Source organism: Hypanus sabinus, unplaced genomic scaffold (genome assembly GCF_030144855.1).
Source record: "Hypanus sabinus isolate sHypSab1 unplaced genomic scaffold, sHypSab1.hap1 scaffold_746, whole genome shotgun sequence".
NCBI lineage: Eukaryota > Metazoa > Chordata > Chondrichthyes > Myliobatiformes > Dasyatidae > Hypanus > Hypanus sabinus.
Window position 1 is genome coordinate 59918 of NW_026781597.1, and position 15223 is coordinate 75140.

A 15223-nucleotide genomic window follows, 5' to 3' on the forward strand; every position below is an offset into this window, starting at 1 on the left:
TGTACTGTGCACGTCCCGTAACTAATACTGCGGCCACTGATAGTATGTACGTGGTTTTCTACATCTGTAGCCCGTCCGTTTCAATGTTCGACATGTTACACGTCCAATGACGCCTCTCTGCACAATGCATTTGCAGCGTGGTTATTTCAGTTACTGTCGCTTTTCCGACAGATTGAACCAATGTCGCTTTTCTCATTCGATCTCTCTCACTAACAGGGCGTTTCTGCTCTCAGAACGGCCGCTCACTGATCCTCTTCCGCGTCATTCTCCGCAAAACTGCGACTGTTGAACGGGGCAGTCACAGGAGTTCAGCAGTTCCTGCGATAGTCAAACTGCACCCTAAGGCACCGACAAACCTTCCACTCTCAAAATCACTGAGATCACATTTCATCTCCATGGTGATGTTTGTTTGGAGACAGAACATACCCTGTAGCAAGGAACAGGACACGCAGAGACTCGCTGATAAAGCTGTGGGTTTAGTTAATGATTATCACCCGGAGCTGACTGAACATTAACCAGGGTGTGTTCATTTATTACAGAACCCGTAACACAGCCTCACTGGGGCAGGGTGGTAACTGAATCTTGAGCCGCGGTGCAAGGTAAGAAGCTCTTTTTACCGAAATGTAAACATCACGAAGGCTGTTAGCCACTTTTATGAGCAATTGAATGAGATTGATAGCGTATTGTGTTGATCGATATTAGAACTGTAGCGAATCACTTTTAAATGAATTAATAATTCTCTTCAGCCAATTTCATGCATCGACTTCCTGTGCATGTCCCGCGGGAAAGCGGTGTAGTTGGATGTATTATCGGAAACGCCGCACTTTCAACCCAGCTCCGATTCATCAGCAGAGGCTCGGGAGGTGCGAGTTTCCCGCGTCTCGGAACTGTCCCCGGGCTACTGCTTGCAACGGCAGGAGGCCGGTCTGTTCACACTCGGGGTTTTACCGATCCCCGACAGAGGGAACTGAGGATTCGCTTTGTTTATTCCATCGCAGGCGGGATCAACATTATCTGTCTAACCTTTACGAAATTTCGATAGGTAGCTACTGTGAGAAGGCGAAATTATGATAACTACTCACACTGCAGTTTATAGCGGAGTAGGGGACGGCGGGCAGGGGTGTAAAGATGTGATGGTTCCATAAAAGAGTCGGTTAGTGAGACCTGTTGTGGATCACTGCAAGCAGTGTTGATCCCCTTCTGTCAGAAGTGTGTAGGTCGGTGGGAGATCAAAAGAAGGTTTAGCAGAGAGAGGACTGCACCGTCTGAGTTGTCCTGTGAGGAAACGTCTGTGATCTTGGCTTTTTTTAGTGATTGAAAAGAATTCGACATGACCTACACGATGGTGTTTACATTGCAGTTTTCATTTAAACAATGTACTTGATTGTATCCGGAGTAGTTTGATAAAATCAGTGGGACATTTGATGAGAAATAAATTATCCTGCGGCGTTTTGATAGAGACGTCGATAAAATACTTCCTGGTCTGAGAGGAACTGAAAGCAGTTGAAGACAGTCTCCCTCACTCTCTTTCCCCCTTCCCCCTTCCTCTATCTACCCCACCCTCTCTCTCCCCTATGTCTACCCCTTCTCTCTCCGCCTCTCTCCCCACTATCCCCTCTCTCCCTCCCACTTTCTGCCCTCTCTCCCCTCCACAACTGGACAAAGTACTCCAGGTGTGGCCTAATTTAAGTTTTATAAAGCTGCATCATTACGTCGTGACTCTTAAACACTATCCCTCGACTTTTGAAATCTAACATCACATAAGCTTTCTTAACTACCCTATCTACCTGTGAGGCAACATTCAGGGATCTGTGTACATGTACCCCCAGATCTCTCTCCTCCTCCACACTACCAAGCATCTTGCCATTTACTTTGTACTCTGCCTTGGAGTTTGTCTTTCCAAAGCTTACCACCTCACACTTCTCCAGTTTGAACTCCATATGCCAATTCTCAGCCCATTGCTGCATCTTATCAATGTATCTCTGCAATCTTCAACAATCCTCTACACTGTCTACAACAACCTCTGTGTCGTCTTAAAACTTGCCAATCCACCATTCTAACACGACATCCAAGTCGTTAATAAAAATCACGAAAAGTAGAGGTCCCAGAACAGATCCTTGTGGGACACCACTAGTCACAACTCAAATCTGAATATACTCACTCCACCACGACCCTCTACGTTTTGCAGGCAATCCAATTCTGAATCCACTTGGCCAACCTTCGCTGGATTACTTGCCTTCTGACTATCTGAATAAGCCTACCGTGTGGAACCATGTAAAATGACTTACTAAAATCGTTGTAGATCACATCCACTTGTTAGACACGATCTGCCCTTCACAAAGCCATGCTGACTGTCCCTGATCAGACCATGATTCCCTAAATGCCTAAAGATCCTATCTCTAAGAATCTTTTCCAACATCTTTCCCACCACAGACGTAAGTCTCACTTGTCTATAATAACCCGGACTATCCCTACTAACTTTTTTGAACCAGTGGACAACTTTCGCATTCCTCCAATCCTCCGGTACCATTCCCGTGGACAACGAGGACATAATGATCCCAGCCGGAAGCTCAGCAATACGTTCCCTCGCATCGTGGAGCAGCCTGGGGAGTACCCCGTCAGTCCCCGGGGACTCATCCGTCCTAATGCCTTTTAACTCCAACACCTGCTCTCCCATAATATCAACATGCTCCAGAACATTAACCTCACTCATATTTTCATCACCGTTATCAAGTTCTCCCTCATTGGTGAATATCGAAGCGAGGTATTCATTGACGACCTCGCTCACTTCCACAACCTCCAGGCACATCTTTCCACTTTTATCTCTAATCAGTCCTACCTTCACTCTTGTCATCCTTTTGCTCTTCACATAATTGAAGAATGCCTTGGTGTCTTTCCTTACCCTACTCGCCAAGGCCTTGTCATGCTCCCTTCTTCCTATTCTCAACCCCTTCTTAAACTCCTTTCTTGCTACCCTATATTCCTCATGAGACACATCTGATTCTTGCTTCCTAAACTTCATGTATGCTGCCTTCTTCCACCTGACTAGATTTTCCATCTCACTATTTACCAATGGTTCCTTCACCTTCCAATTCTTTATCTTCCTCTCCGAGACAAATTTATCCCTAACATCCTACAAGAGATCCTAAAACATCGACCACATGTCTATTGTAAATTTCACTGCAAAAACATCATCCCAATTCACACCCGCAAGTTCTAGCCTTATAGTCTCATATATTGCCTTTCCCCAATTAAAAATGTTCCTGTCCTCTCTGATTCTCTGATCCTTTTCCATGATAATGTTAAAGGCCAGGAAGCGGGGATCACTGTCCCCCAGATGCTCACCCACTGACAGATCTGTGACCTGACCAGGTTCGTTACCTAACACAAGATCTATTATGGCATTCTGCTAGTCGGACTGTCAACATACTGTGCCAGGAATCCGTCCAGGACAAACTTAAAAAACTCTCTCCAATCTAAACCCTTGGAACTAATCAGGTGCCAATCCATATTAGGGAAGTTAAAGTTGCCCATGATAACAACCCTGTTACTTTTGCACCTTTCCAAAATCTGTCTCCCAATTTGCTCTTCTGTATCTCTGCTGCTACCATGGGGCCTATAGAATACCCCCAATAGAGTAACTGCTCTCTTCCTTTTCCTGACTTCCAACCATACTGACTAAAAAGAGGATCCTGTTACATTACCTACCCTTTCTATACATGTAATAGTATCCCTAACCAGTTATGCCACCCCTCCTCCCTTTTCTCCCTCCTCTCCATCAATTTTAAAGTACTGAAAACAAGGAATATTGAGAAAACATTTCTGCCCTTGTGCCAGCCAAATCTCTTTATTGGACACTACATCATAATTCCATGTATGTATCCAAGCTCTCAGTTCATCACCTTTGTTCCTGATGCTTCTTGCATTGAAGCAAACGCACTTTATCCCTTCTACCTTACTACCTTTACATCCATTTATTCTGCATCTCTTTCCTCAAATCCTCCTTATATGTTTGATCTGCCTTTACTCCATGCAGTTCTGTCACTGCTCGATCCCTCCGGGTCCCTCCCCCTTGCAAATTAGTTTAAACATCCAGAACAATGCCAGCAAACCTACCTGCAAGGATATTGCTCCCCTTTGTTACGTACCACGTAACTGGGTTTACAGACCAGCAGTAATATAAGAATGGGTTGGAGACTGGTGGTACCGAAATTTAAAGGTGATTATTAGTAAACTACACAATACAGTATTAAAAATGCAAATATACATATAAAACAGGTTAGCAATAACCATTTAACCATATAATAATCACAGCACGGAAACAGGCCATTTCGGCCCTCATAGTCCGTGCCGAACTCTTAATCTCATCTAGTCCCATCTACCCGCACTCAGCCCATAATCCTCCACTCCTTTCCTGTCCATATACCTATCCAATCTTACCTTAAATGACATAACTGAACTAGCCTCTACTACTTCTACAGGAAGCTCATTCCACACAGCTTTCACTCTCTGAGTAAAGAAATACACCTTCGTGTTTCCCGTAAATCCCTGCCCCCTAACTCTCAAATCATGTCCTCTCGTTTGAATCTCCCCTACTCTCAATGGAAACAGCCTATTCACGTCAACTCTATCTATCCCTCTCAAAATTTTAAGTACCTCGATCAAATCCCCCCTCAACCTTCTACGCTCCAATGAATAGAGACCTAACTTGTTCAACTTTTCTCTGTAACTTAAGTGCTGAAACCCAGGTAACATCCTAGTAAATCGTCTCTGCACTCTCTCTAATTTATTGATATCTTTCCTATAATTCGGTGACCAGAACTGCACACAATATTCTAAATTTGGACTTACCAATGCCTTGTACAATTTTAACATTGCATTCCAACTTCTGTACTCAAAGCTTTGATTTATAAAGGCCAGCGTTCCAAAAGCCTTCTTCACCACCCTATCTGCATGAGACTCCACCTTCAGGGAACTATGCACTGTTATTCCCAGATCTCTCTGTTCCACTGCATTCCTCAATGCCCTACCATTTACCCTGTATGTTCTATTTGGATTATTCCTGCCAAAATGTAGAACCTCACACTTCTCAGCATTAAACTCCATCTGCCAACTTTCAGCCCATCCCTCTAACCGGCATAAATCTCCCTGCAAGCTTTGAAAACCCACCTCATTATCCACAACACCTTCTACCTTAGTATCATCGACATACTTACTAATCCAATTTACCACCCCATCATCCAGATCATTTATGTATATTACAAACAACATAGGGCCCAAAACAGATCCCTGAGGCACCCCGCTAGTCACCGGCCTCCATCCCGATAAACAATTATCCACCACTACTCTCTGGCATCAACCATCTAGCCACTGTTGAATCCATTTTATTACTCCAGCATTAATACCTAACGACTGAACCTTCTTAACTAACCTTCCATGTGGAACTTTGTCAAAGGCTTTGCTGAATTCCATATAGACTACATCCACTGCCTTACCCTCGTCAACATTCCTCGTAACTTCTTCAAAAAATTCAATAAGGTTTGTCAAACATGACCTTCCACGCACAAATCCATCCTGGCTACTCCTAATCAGATCCTGTCTATCCAGATAATTATTAATACTATATCTAAGAATACTTTCCATTAACTTACCCACACTGATGCCACTTTGTGTGGAGGACTTGAGCGTCCGCATTTTTTGGTATCTGCGGGTGGTACCGAAACCAGTCCCCCACGGATAAGGAGGGCCGACTGTATAAATTTTGTAATTAAACATTGACACTGAATTGAACTGTCTATAGCAGGGGTGGGCAAACTTTTTGACTTCTGGGCCACAAAGGGTTCTAAAATTTGACAGGGGGGGCGGACCAGGAGCAGGTGGACGGAGTATTTTGGTAATACACCTCATAAGAGAAAATAAAATATCATGGGATATGTAGAAAACATGTGCTTTAATTTCAATTGAAAATGAACAATTGCATTACAACAAAATATCCGTCTTTGAAGTCCCATAGTATTTAGCTATTTATTGAAATGACTTTTAAAACACTGAAAATTAAATGAATAAAATACAGCTTTTTTAATAGTAACAGTTATTACTTTAAAGCACTGAAAATTCTGTTATCCTTCAAGATATTATTATCATCACTCTCCTCCTGACTGTCGTTATTTCAAAAACGGTAGGAGATGCAGGTCTACTTGTTCTGCTCCTTCTTATTCAATTGTCCCCTGTGCCAAAACTCAACAACGACCAGCACAAATACAGAACAGTGACAGCGCGCCAGTATGCGGAGCGCGTTATTTGATCTGGAGCGCATTTTTTTTTTATTTTGAGAATGTACGTGCATCTGCGCACTACTCATGTCCATCACTTAACAGAAATGACATTTAACATGTAAGGCTTATTGAAAAAAATATTTTCGAATGCATTTTTTACATAACACAACGAAGAAACTTATTTTTAATTTCAGTGGGAACAGTGTTGTTTGTCTCCCTTTTTTGCCAGCGCATCAAAGTCTGGATTTAGTTTTGTTGTGGCGATTCTCAGGATGGATCTGAGGTGTTGGTCAGTTGACTTGGATCTGTGGCTGGCTTTGTTGATGTTCATGACGCTGAACGCCTGTTCACACAAATAGGTCGAGCCGAACAGAGAGTAAAGCGCAAATGTGGAGTAATACGCTGCACCTCAACAAAGGTCAATGTATATAGAGTGCGTCATCTACTGGGAAAACGTCAGAATTGCGGGGGAAAACGTTAACAAGGTTTATTAATATAATTTCATGAAGTTCTGCGGGCCGGATTAAAAGGCTTAACGGGCCGCATATGGCCCGCGGGCCGTAGTTTGCCATGGCTGGTCTATAGTATATAAAAGTGTTGACACAGTGTCCTCGGCTTCAAAGTTTATTCCCTCATCCTACACCCCACCCCCCAAAAATAGTCACATGTTTCTTTCAGGAAAGGAGATTAAACTACATTGGTTAACTTTTAGGAAACAAACAGTTCTGCTATGAATGAGAGCTATCTGTTCTAATTTATTCAAATCAATTGCTCAAGTTGGTGGTAAACAACATACACTAGAAGAAAAATTATAGATTTTGTAACATTGGGTGTGAAGATTGTTAAACAGCCATACTGAAGCATAAAACTTCCTATTTGTGCTGTCTAGCTCATCTGTTGGCATTGATGTCAGAGGAGTGTCATGGGATTGCTGAATTGTGATGTCAGTTTACAAATAAAAGACTTCTTTGGGTTGTGGTTGCATAATTTTTTAAAAAAATGGATTACGATAAGAGGGCCAGGGATGTATTTTTGTTGGAGCAGGCTTTACTTGAAATAAGCTAAGAAATCAAGTAACTTGTGCAGCTCAAATAGGGTCAAAGGAATGGTGCCAAGTTAAATGTATTTAAAATAAGCTGTATTTATAACGTGAGTGAATTAATGTCACACAGGTGGAAAAATAGAGTATGACATGATATTCGCAGAAGTATGGTTTTGAGATAATCTGATGGGAACTGAATGTTTTGGGGTTCATCATATTTAGGAAGGTCAGTCCGAAAGCAAAGGATGGGGTTGATTAAAACAATGCATTTAGTGCCATAGTTCAATGGATGAGGATGTTGAATCACTTGGGGTAAATTGAAAGTTACATGGAAATAAATCACTGGAAATGTTAGCTAATAGTCTGCCCAATGGTGGCTACACAAGATAGTGCAAGTCAACAAATAATAGAACTTGTCGGAGAAGTACACGAACAACAGGCAGCAAATTTAATGTTGTAGCTTGAACAACTCAAATTAACAAAAGTGAATTTGAGGATGAGATGAATAAAAGGCCTTTTAGTATGATATTGTAGAACCAATTTTGGAATTAGTTGGATGTGGTCATTTGTATTAAGTGATGAGATCCTCCAAAGAAGATCATTACTTTAAATTTCATAGTTGGAGTGAATGAGAAAATGTTAGAAATTTGCTTTTAAAGGCTGTTAAAGATGAGCGGGAGTTGATCTTGGAAATTAAAGCAAAACTAAGATGAGCAATAATGAACATAGAAGTGTATAAATAATAATCAACAATGATAAAAAATGTCTAGGGGTAAATGAATTGTCATAAGAGAATATTGAGTTCAGTTCAGTTCATGTGTGCTGAGGTAGTTGCGGTTGTTATATTGCAATTTGTTGTCGAGAGAGAGAGCGAACGAGATGTAACAGCTGTAGCAGGCAAACCTTCCGTTGTCTTCTTATTCCTTCGTACCGTTGTGCTCATTCCGTTATGACCTCGACCAGACCGTTCTTCTGTGGTGGACACGTCACTCTGGCATGAGTGGACACACACATGCCCCCATCGGCCCTACCTTCACACTGTGAGCTTTATTGACCGATATCCTGATTCGGTCCTTGAAGCCCCCAACTTCCTGTGGGTGTCGGTCAGTGTCCACTGGTGTGTCTGAGGGGTGTCTCCCCACACCTGTCTTTTATCCCCAGTGACGGGGTATCAGCCATCCATCAACTCAAAATGACCATGTCCATCAAATCAGGCAACTCCTGCTTTCTCCTTAGGAATGTTAACGAGCAAAGTAAAGGCCTTGTAGTGAAAGGTAAACAATCCAGGAAGAAGCCATAATACATAAATCAAATGTGCGTCTCTCTCTCTCTTAACCGTAGCAGATGTCCCTGACTCTCTCTCTCTCTCTCTCTCTCTCTCTCTCTCTCTCTCTCTCTCTCTCTCTCCTGTAGCAGATGTGCCTGCCTCTGTCCTTCATCTCTCTCTCAATCTCATTACAGCATAGCAATAGGATTAGTTCATAATTCTCAAGGGGGGGCGGGAAAATGGTTAACTCTGCACCCCATTTCCATCAGGTCCGTTCAGCCCTCATAACACCTTCGAGTTCAGGTGCAACCTCTCCAATCTGTACAGGTCCCAATTTCCCCAGAAGAGATCGCAATGATCCAAAAATCTAAAACCCTGCCCCTGCACAAACTCCTAAGCCACGCATTCAACTGCCATCTCCTCCGATTCTTACCATCGCTATCACGTAGCACTGCCACCAATCCTGAGAACGCCACCCTTGAGGTCCTGTTCTTCAGCCTTCTGCCTAGTTCCCGAAACTTACACTTCAGGTCCTCTTCCCGCTTCCTGCCTATGTCGTTGGTACCGACATGTATCACGACTACTTGTTGCTTTCCCTCTCGTACCGGAATGTAGTGCACCCGGTCAGAGTCATCCTGGACCCCGGCACCCGGGAGCCAACAAGCCCTGCTGGTTTCCTTCTCACGTCCACAAAATCTCCTGTCTGCTCCCCTGACTATAGAGTCTCCAATGATGACAACTCTCCTTTTCTGGGTCTCACCTTTCTACACCACAGGGGCAGACTCAGTGCCAGAGGCCCTGCCGCGGTGGCTCACAGCTGGCAGGTCGTCCTCAACAACAGTATCCAGGACCCTGAAGTTATTATTCAGGGGAATGGCTGCAGTTGTGCTCTGCACTACCTGTCTACTCACCTTCGCTTTTCCCCCTCGGACTGCCACCCAACGAACTGCGTGCTGCAGCCTTTGTGTGACTAGCTTCCTGTAGCTCTCATCTATGTCTGCCTCATTCTCCCTTATAACCATATAATCATATAAACATATCACAATTACAGCACGGAAAAAGGCCATCTCGGCCATTCTAGTCCGTGCCGAAAGCTTACTCTGACCTAGTCACACTGACCCGAACTCAGCCCATAACCCTCCTTCCTTTTTCTGTCCATATACCTATCAAATTTTACTTTAAATGACAATACCGAACCTGCCTTTACCACTTCTACTGGAAGCTCGTTCCTCACAGCTACCACTCTCTCAGTAAAGAAATTCCCCTTGCGTTACCCCTATACATTTGCCAACTAACTCTCATCTCATGTCCTCTTGTTTCGAAGTTATGAGTCGAAGGTCATTGAGCTGCTGCTCCAGATTCCCCACATGGTATTCCATATCGCCTAGCCGCATGCACCTCTGGCAGATGTGACTCTGCGGGATAGGAGAGCTCCCCCAAGACTGCCACATCTCATAGGAGAGGCACATCACCGCCTCAGGAGGCATTTAAAAGACTAACTGGGAATAAGCTCGCCCACCGCCTCTTCACGTCGAAGCCTCTCGAGTCAAAGCCTCAAAGCTCCACTCCCTCACTGGCCCACTCACTTACCGGCCGCTTTCTCTGTTGCAACCTGTGCTTGTTAGTCTGCCTATCGCCTTCCCGGCAGCTTGAATCAGTCTGGCCATTCTCCTTCAGTCTCTCTCATGCACACGACATTTTCCCGTCCAGGACTGGCACTGGATGTTTGTCTGTTTGAATTTCGCACCATTCTCTGTAAATCGAGACAGTTGTGCGTAACAATCCCAGAGATAATCACACTAATCCGTCTGGAACTAACAACTGTCAAAGTCACTGAGATCACATCCTTCCCCAATCTGATGTTTGTTCTGAACAACACTTGGACCTCCTGACCATTTCTGCATGTTTTTATTAAAGTGACTGGGCTGGTGCCACGTGGTTTGTTGATCAGCATTAACCAGCTGGTGTACAGCTGCACTTCGTAAAATTACCACGGAGTTTATTTCCGAATTGGACAACCCACTCACCCCCATCTCGGTGCTATCTTGAATGTGATCTGGATCTATTTATTCATTCCCCTGTTTCCCACAACCGGATGACGTAGACAAGATTGTGAACTAAACATTGTCGTGGTGACAAGGGTGGGTTAATCTTAAGGGAACATAAAATCCGTGGAATCTATGCATACTAATCGCGAAGAACACAAGCATTTGAACATCGCACAGTATCGCACTTCCCTGCAACAGACGGGATGTTGTGGCTGAAAACAGCAGCTAAAACGTTTTTTTTTTAATTCTGTGTAATTTTGTGAGCAAAGGCGGTGTATATCTGGCAGTGATATTTAAAATAAAAATAAAAATCCTGTAGAAAATCTCACTGGCAGTTGTTAAAAAATTATGGAAGACTACACTCAGTGGGAAATTTTTATCTGCATCCTGTCCCTAATGATATGGTCACTGAGTGTATGTTCGGAGTTTACCGCGGCTGTACCCCGTCCAAATCCAATGCTCGGCGTTCACTGACGCTCTTCCGCACCCCGGCTTTGGGAGCGCAAGGCTATTTAAGTTACTGTCGCCTTCCTGTCGGATTTAATCAGTTTATCCAATCTCCTTGATGTCTCCCATTAACAAGGCGTTTTCACCCTCAGAACTGCTACTCATTGGATTTTCTTTCGTTTTGTCTTCGCACCATTCACTGTAAACCGAGCGAATTGTGCGTGAATTTCCAAGGAGATGATCAGTTTCCGTAATGCTCATGCTACCCTGTCTGGCGCCAGCGGTCATTCCACGGTTCAGGTCACTTAGACCACATTTATTCCAGATTCGGATGTTTGGCCTGAACAACACTGAACCTCTTGACCATATCTTCATGTTTTATCCTTTGAGTTGCTGCCACGCGATTAACAGATTCCCATTAATGAGCGGCTGTGTCTAATAACACGGCCATTCAGTGCATTTAGCATCTAGAATATGGGTGAGATTTGGTGCTGATTTTTGCGATTTTCATGTCTCTAACAACAGGTTGTCGCTGACAAGGCAGTTTGGGGTAACCTGGAGAGAGAGGCTGACACTGTTCCGTCTGAGCTGTGCCAGTGTGCGGCTGCGCTGTAATTAAAATGCTCGCGTCCCGGAGCCTTTGTTGCAGCGCAGATGGATTAACATTCAGCTGGAAAACAGTTCATGAAATCTGAGAGATTTTTCTTCGTTGCTCTATAATTTATCACATCCTTCCATTAATAGATAAAGACAAATGAATGTGTTTTTTGTCAGTCCATTCTAAATATTTATAGATGCGCATTACAAAAGGATCAGATCAGAGATGCAGCGCTTTCTTCAGGCCGTGTGAAAATTTCCGGCTCAGATGAATGGCTGATCCACACAGCGGCAAGAATAGTAATTAGTGGGAAAACGGAGAACGGACCATGTTAGATTCTATGCATATTAATCACATTTGAATATGATGCATCACTGTGCTTCTTTATGATACTTTATTTTGCTATCTTATTTTATATTATTAGCTAGCTTGCCTTCATATTTCACCTTTTCAGCTTATTCCTTTTAAAATAGTCTTGTTTTGATTATTAAAAGCTCCCCGGTTTTCGAGCTTCAACTATTTTTGCTATCTAGGATGACATCTTAAATCAGTATGTAGATAGTCTAATAAAAGCAGGAGCTGTACTGAAACTGGTGTTGGGTAATTATGCTAGCGAGATACCCGACCATTTGGTGGGTGAATGGTTAGGGTAGAACTCCTTAAGTTTAAGAGAGCTATAGTGAAGGAAAGTGTAGACTTTGTGGGACAGTAAAGAATTGGATCAGGGTAAATTACGAATTCAATAAGCAAGACCTATGGACAGTTAATGGGAGACAACTGTTTCTGGCAAGTCCACATCTGACATGTGGAGGGTGTTTAGAGTCCATTGGCACGGACTATAGGGCAGCGACATTCCTGTGTGAAGAAATGACGAGATTGGCAGCGTAAGAGAACCTTAAATGTGGAGAGAAGTGATGAGCTTAGTCAAGCAGGAAAAGGAAAAGTATGTAAAGCTTAGGAAGGTCGAATCAAACAGAGCCCTCCGGGATGTGTGTGATGCCCTTAATGAGTAACTTACATCAGTAGTTAGGGAGGATATGGAGATCAGTGCCGAGAGTACTAGTATGCTCGGGTATTTTGGAGTAAAGGAGGAGACAGCGTTGGGTCTCTTAAAGTGCATTAAGGCGTATGTGTCTCCAGGCCCTGATGAGTTACCGAGAGAGGCAAGGCCCCTATATTGGGGCCTTGACCAATATGCTTGTGTCCTGCCTAGCCACAAGCAAACTCCGGGAGAACTGGCGAGTACCTCATGTTGATCCGTAATTCAAGATATGATCTAGGGAATAATCCTGGTGAGCATTGAAACTGCCGAGATACAGTCTGCTATGAACCAAGTACTGATAAACGGGACCAGTGCAGACAGTGGGTGGATGGTCAGTACAGGTATGGCCGGCCAAAGGCCTGTTTCAGTGCTGTCTGATCCACCACTCCACTAATTTGAAGATCGTGGCACCACAAGGCATTGATTTCAAAACCCCACACTCCTCTCCAAATTAAAAGTAACCAGACGAAACCCCTTTGTCACCACTGCGAGTATCTGTTTCTGTTAAGGTAACATACAAAACTTATTGAATATTTTGAAGAAGTTACGAGGTATGTTGACGAGGGTAAGGCAGTGGATGTAGTCTATATGGAATTCAGCAAAGCCTTTGACAAAGTTCCACATGGAAGGTTAGTTAAGAAGGTTCAGTCGTTAGGTATTAATGCTGGAGTAATAAAATGGATTCAACAGTGGCTAGATGGGAGGTGCCAGAGAGTAGTGGTGGATAATTGTTTATCGGGATGGAGGCCGGTGACTAGCGGGGTGCCTCAGGGATCTGTTTTGGGCCCTATGTTGTTTGTAATATACATAAATGATCTGGATGATGGGGTGGTAAATTGGATTAGTAAGTATGCCGATGATACTAAGGTAGGAGGTGTTGTGGATAATGAGGTGGGTTTTCAAAGCTTGCAGGGAAATTTATGCCTCTTAGAAGAATGGGCCGAACGTCGGCTGCTGGAGTTTAATGCTGAGAAGTGTGAGATTCTACATTTTGGCAGGAATAATCCAAATAGGACATACAGGGTAAATGGTAGGGCATTGAGGAACGCAGTAGAACAGAGAGATCAAGGAATAACAGTACATAGTTCCCTGAAGGTGGAGTCTCATGTAGATAGGGTGGTGAAGAAGGCTTTTGGAACGCTGGCCTTTATAAATCAGAGCATTGAGTACAGAAGTTGGGATGTAATGTTAAAATTGTACAAGGCATGGGTAAGTCCAAATTTAGAATATTGCGTGCAGTTCTGGTCACCGAATTATAGGAAAGATATCAATAAATTAGAGAGAGTGCAGAGACGATTTACTAGGATGTTACCTGGGTTTCAGCAATTAAGTTACAGGGAAAGGTTGAACAAGTTCGGTCTCTATTCACTGGAGCGTAGAGGGTCGAGGGGGGATTTGATCGAGGTATTTAAAATCTTGAGAGGGATAGATAGAGTTGACGTGAATAGGCTGTTTCCATTGAGAGTAGGGGAGATTCAAAAGAGACGACATGATTTGAGAGTTAGGGGGCAGAAGTTTAAGGGAAACACGAGGGGGTATTTCTTTACTCAGAGAGTGATAGCTGTGTGGAATGAGCTTCCTGTAGAAGTTGGAGAGGCCAGTTCAGTTGTGTCATTTAAGGTAAAATTGGATAGGTATATGGACAGGAAAGGAGTGGAGGGTTATGGGCTGTGAGGGCAGGTGGGACTAGGTGAGATTAAGAGTTCGGCACGGACTAGGAGGGCCGAGATGGCCTGTTTCCGTGCTGTGATTGTTATATGATTGTATGGTTATACAGACTGGACGCTTCAGCTAAGCGACTGGCAATTGATAAAGTTTCTTTGTCTTCTTCCATTAATGTTGCTTCCTTACAGTAAAACTATGCCTCTCACTGTGTCAGAATCAGTGATTAAATCCGGCCCTAAACACTGTGCTTTCATCGCTGCACATTGTAACTTGAATCATCTCACTGAGGGTCTGATGGAGACTCAATCCCTGCCCTCAACAGATGCGATCACATCTTCCCTGCTTCTGACATTTAAAGTACCCTCACAATAGTTTTCCGATTCAGTCTGGTTATGGTAAAACCAACTCGTTTTCAGATCTGACAAACCATCTCTTCCCACTGCCTCTTCCACCTCTTTCCTCCACCTCCAGGGAAGCTGCATTTCCATAAGACCATCAGACCTACAGCCAATCAGGCACTGATTTTTCAATGCTGGAATCTTTCCTGTAATTCCATGGGCTCGTAGCTTGTTGAGCAGCCTCATGTGTAGCACCTTATCACAGGAATTTCGAAAATCCAAGTACACAAACTCAACCGCTTGACTCTCTCTGTCCTGCTTGTTACTTATTCAAATGGAAATAGAGAATATCTGCTACTAATTAAATATGCCAGACTGCGCCAGATGGGAGACCCAGAGAATTTAATGTTTCGAGTTATTCCATAACTCACTGATGATAAACGATTGACGTATGTGTAAAGTAAATGAGATTTCAGGCCAATTCACCAGTGGGAAATGGAC

The 15223-nt window shown here is 43.5% G+C and overlaps 1 protein-coding gene across 1 annotated transcript in view; it reads left to right on the forward strand.

Annotated features, from left to right (window-relative positions):
* Positions 1 to 557: 557 nt before the first annotated feature.
* LOC132390040 (NACHT, LRR and PYD domains-containing protein 3-like) overlaps positions 558 to 15223 on the forward strand; it is a 94526-nt gene continuing 79860 nt past the window's right edge. Inside the window, exon 1 of the mRNA XM_059962627.1 lies at positions 558 to 599. The gene's annotated coding sequence lies outside the window, so the exon portion shown is untranslated. The remainder of the gene's footprint in view (positions 600 to 15223) is intronic.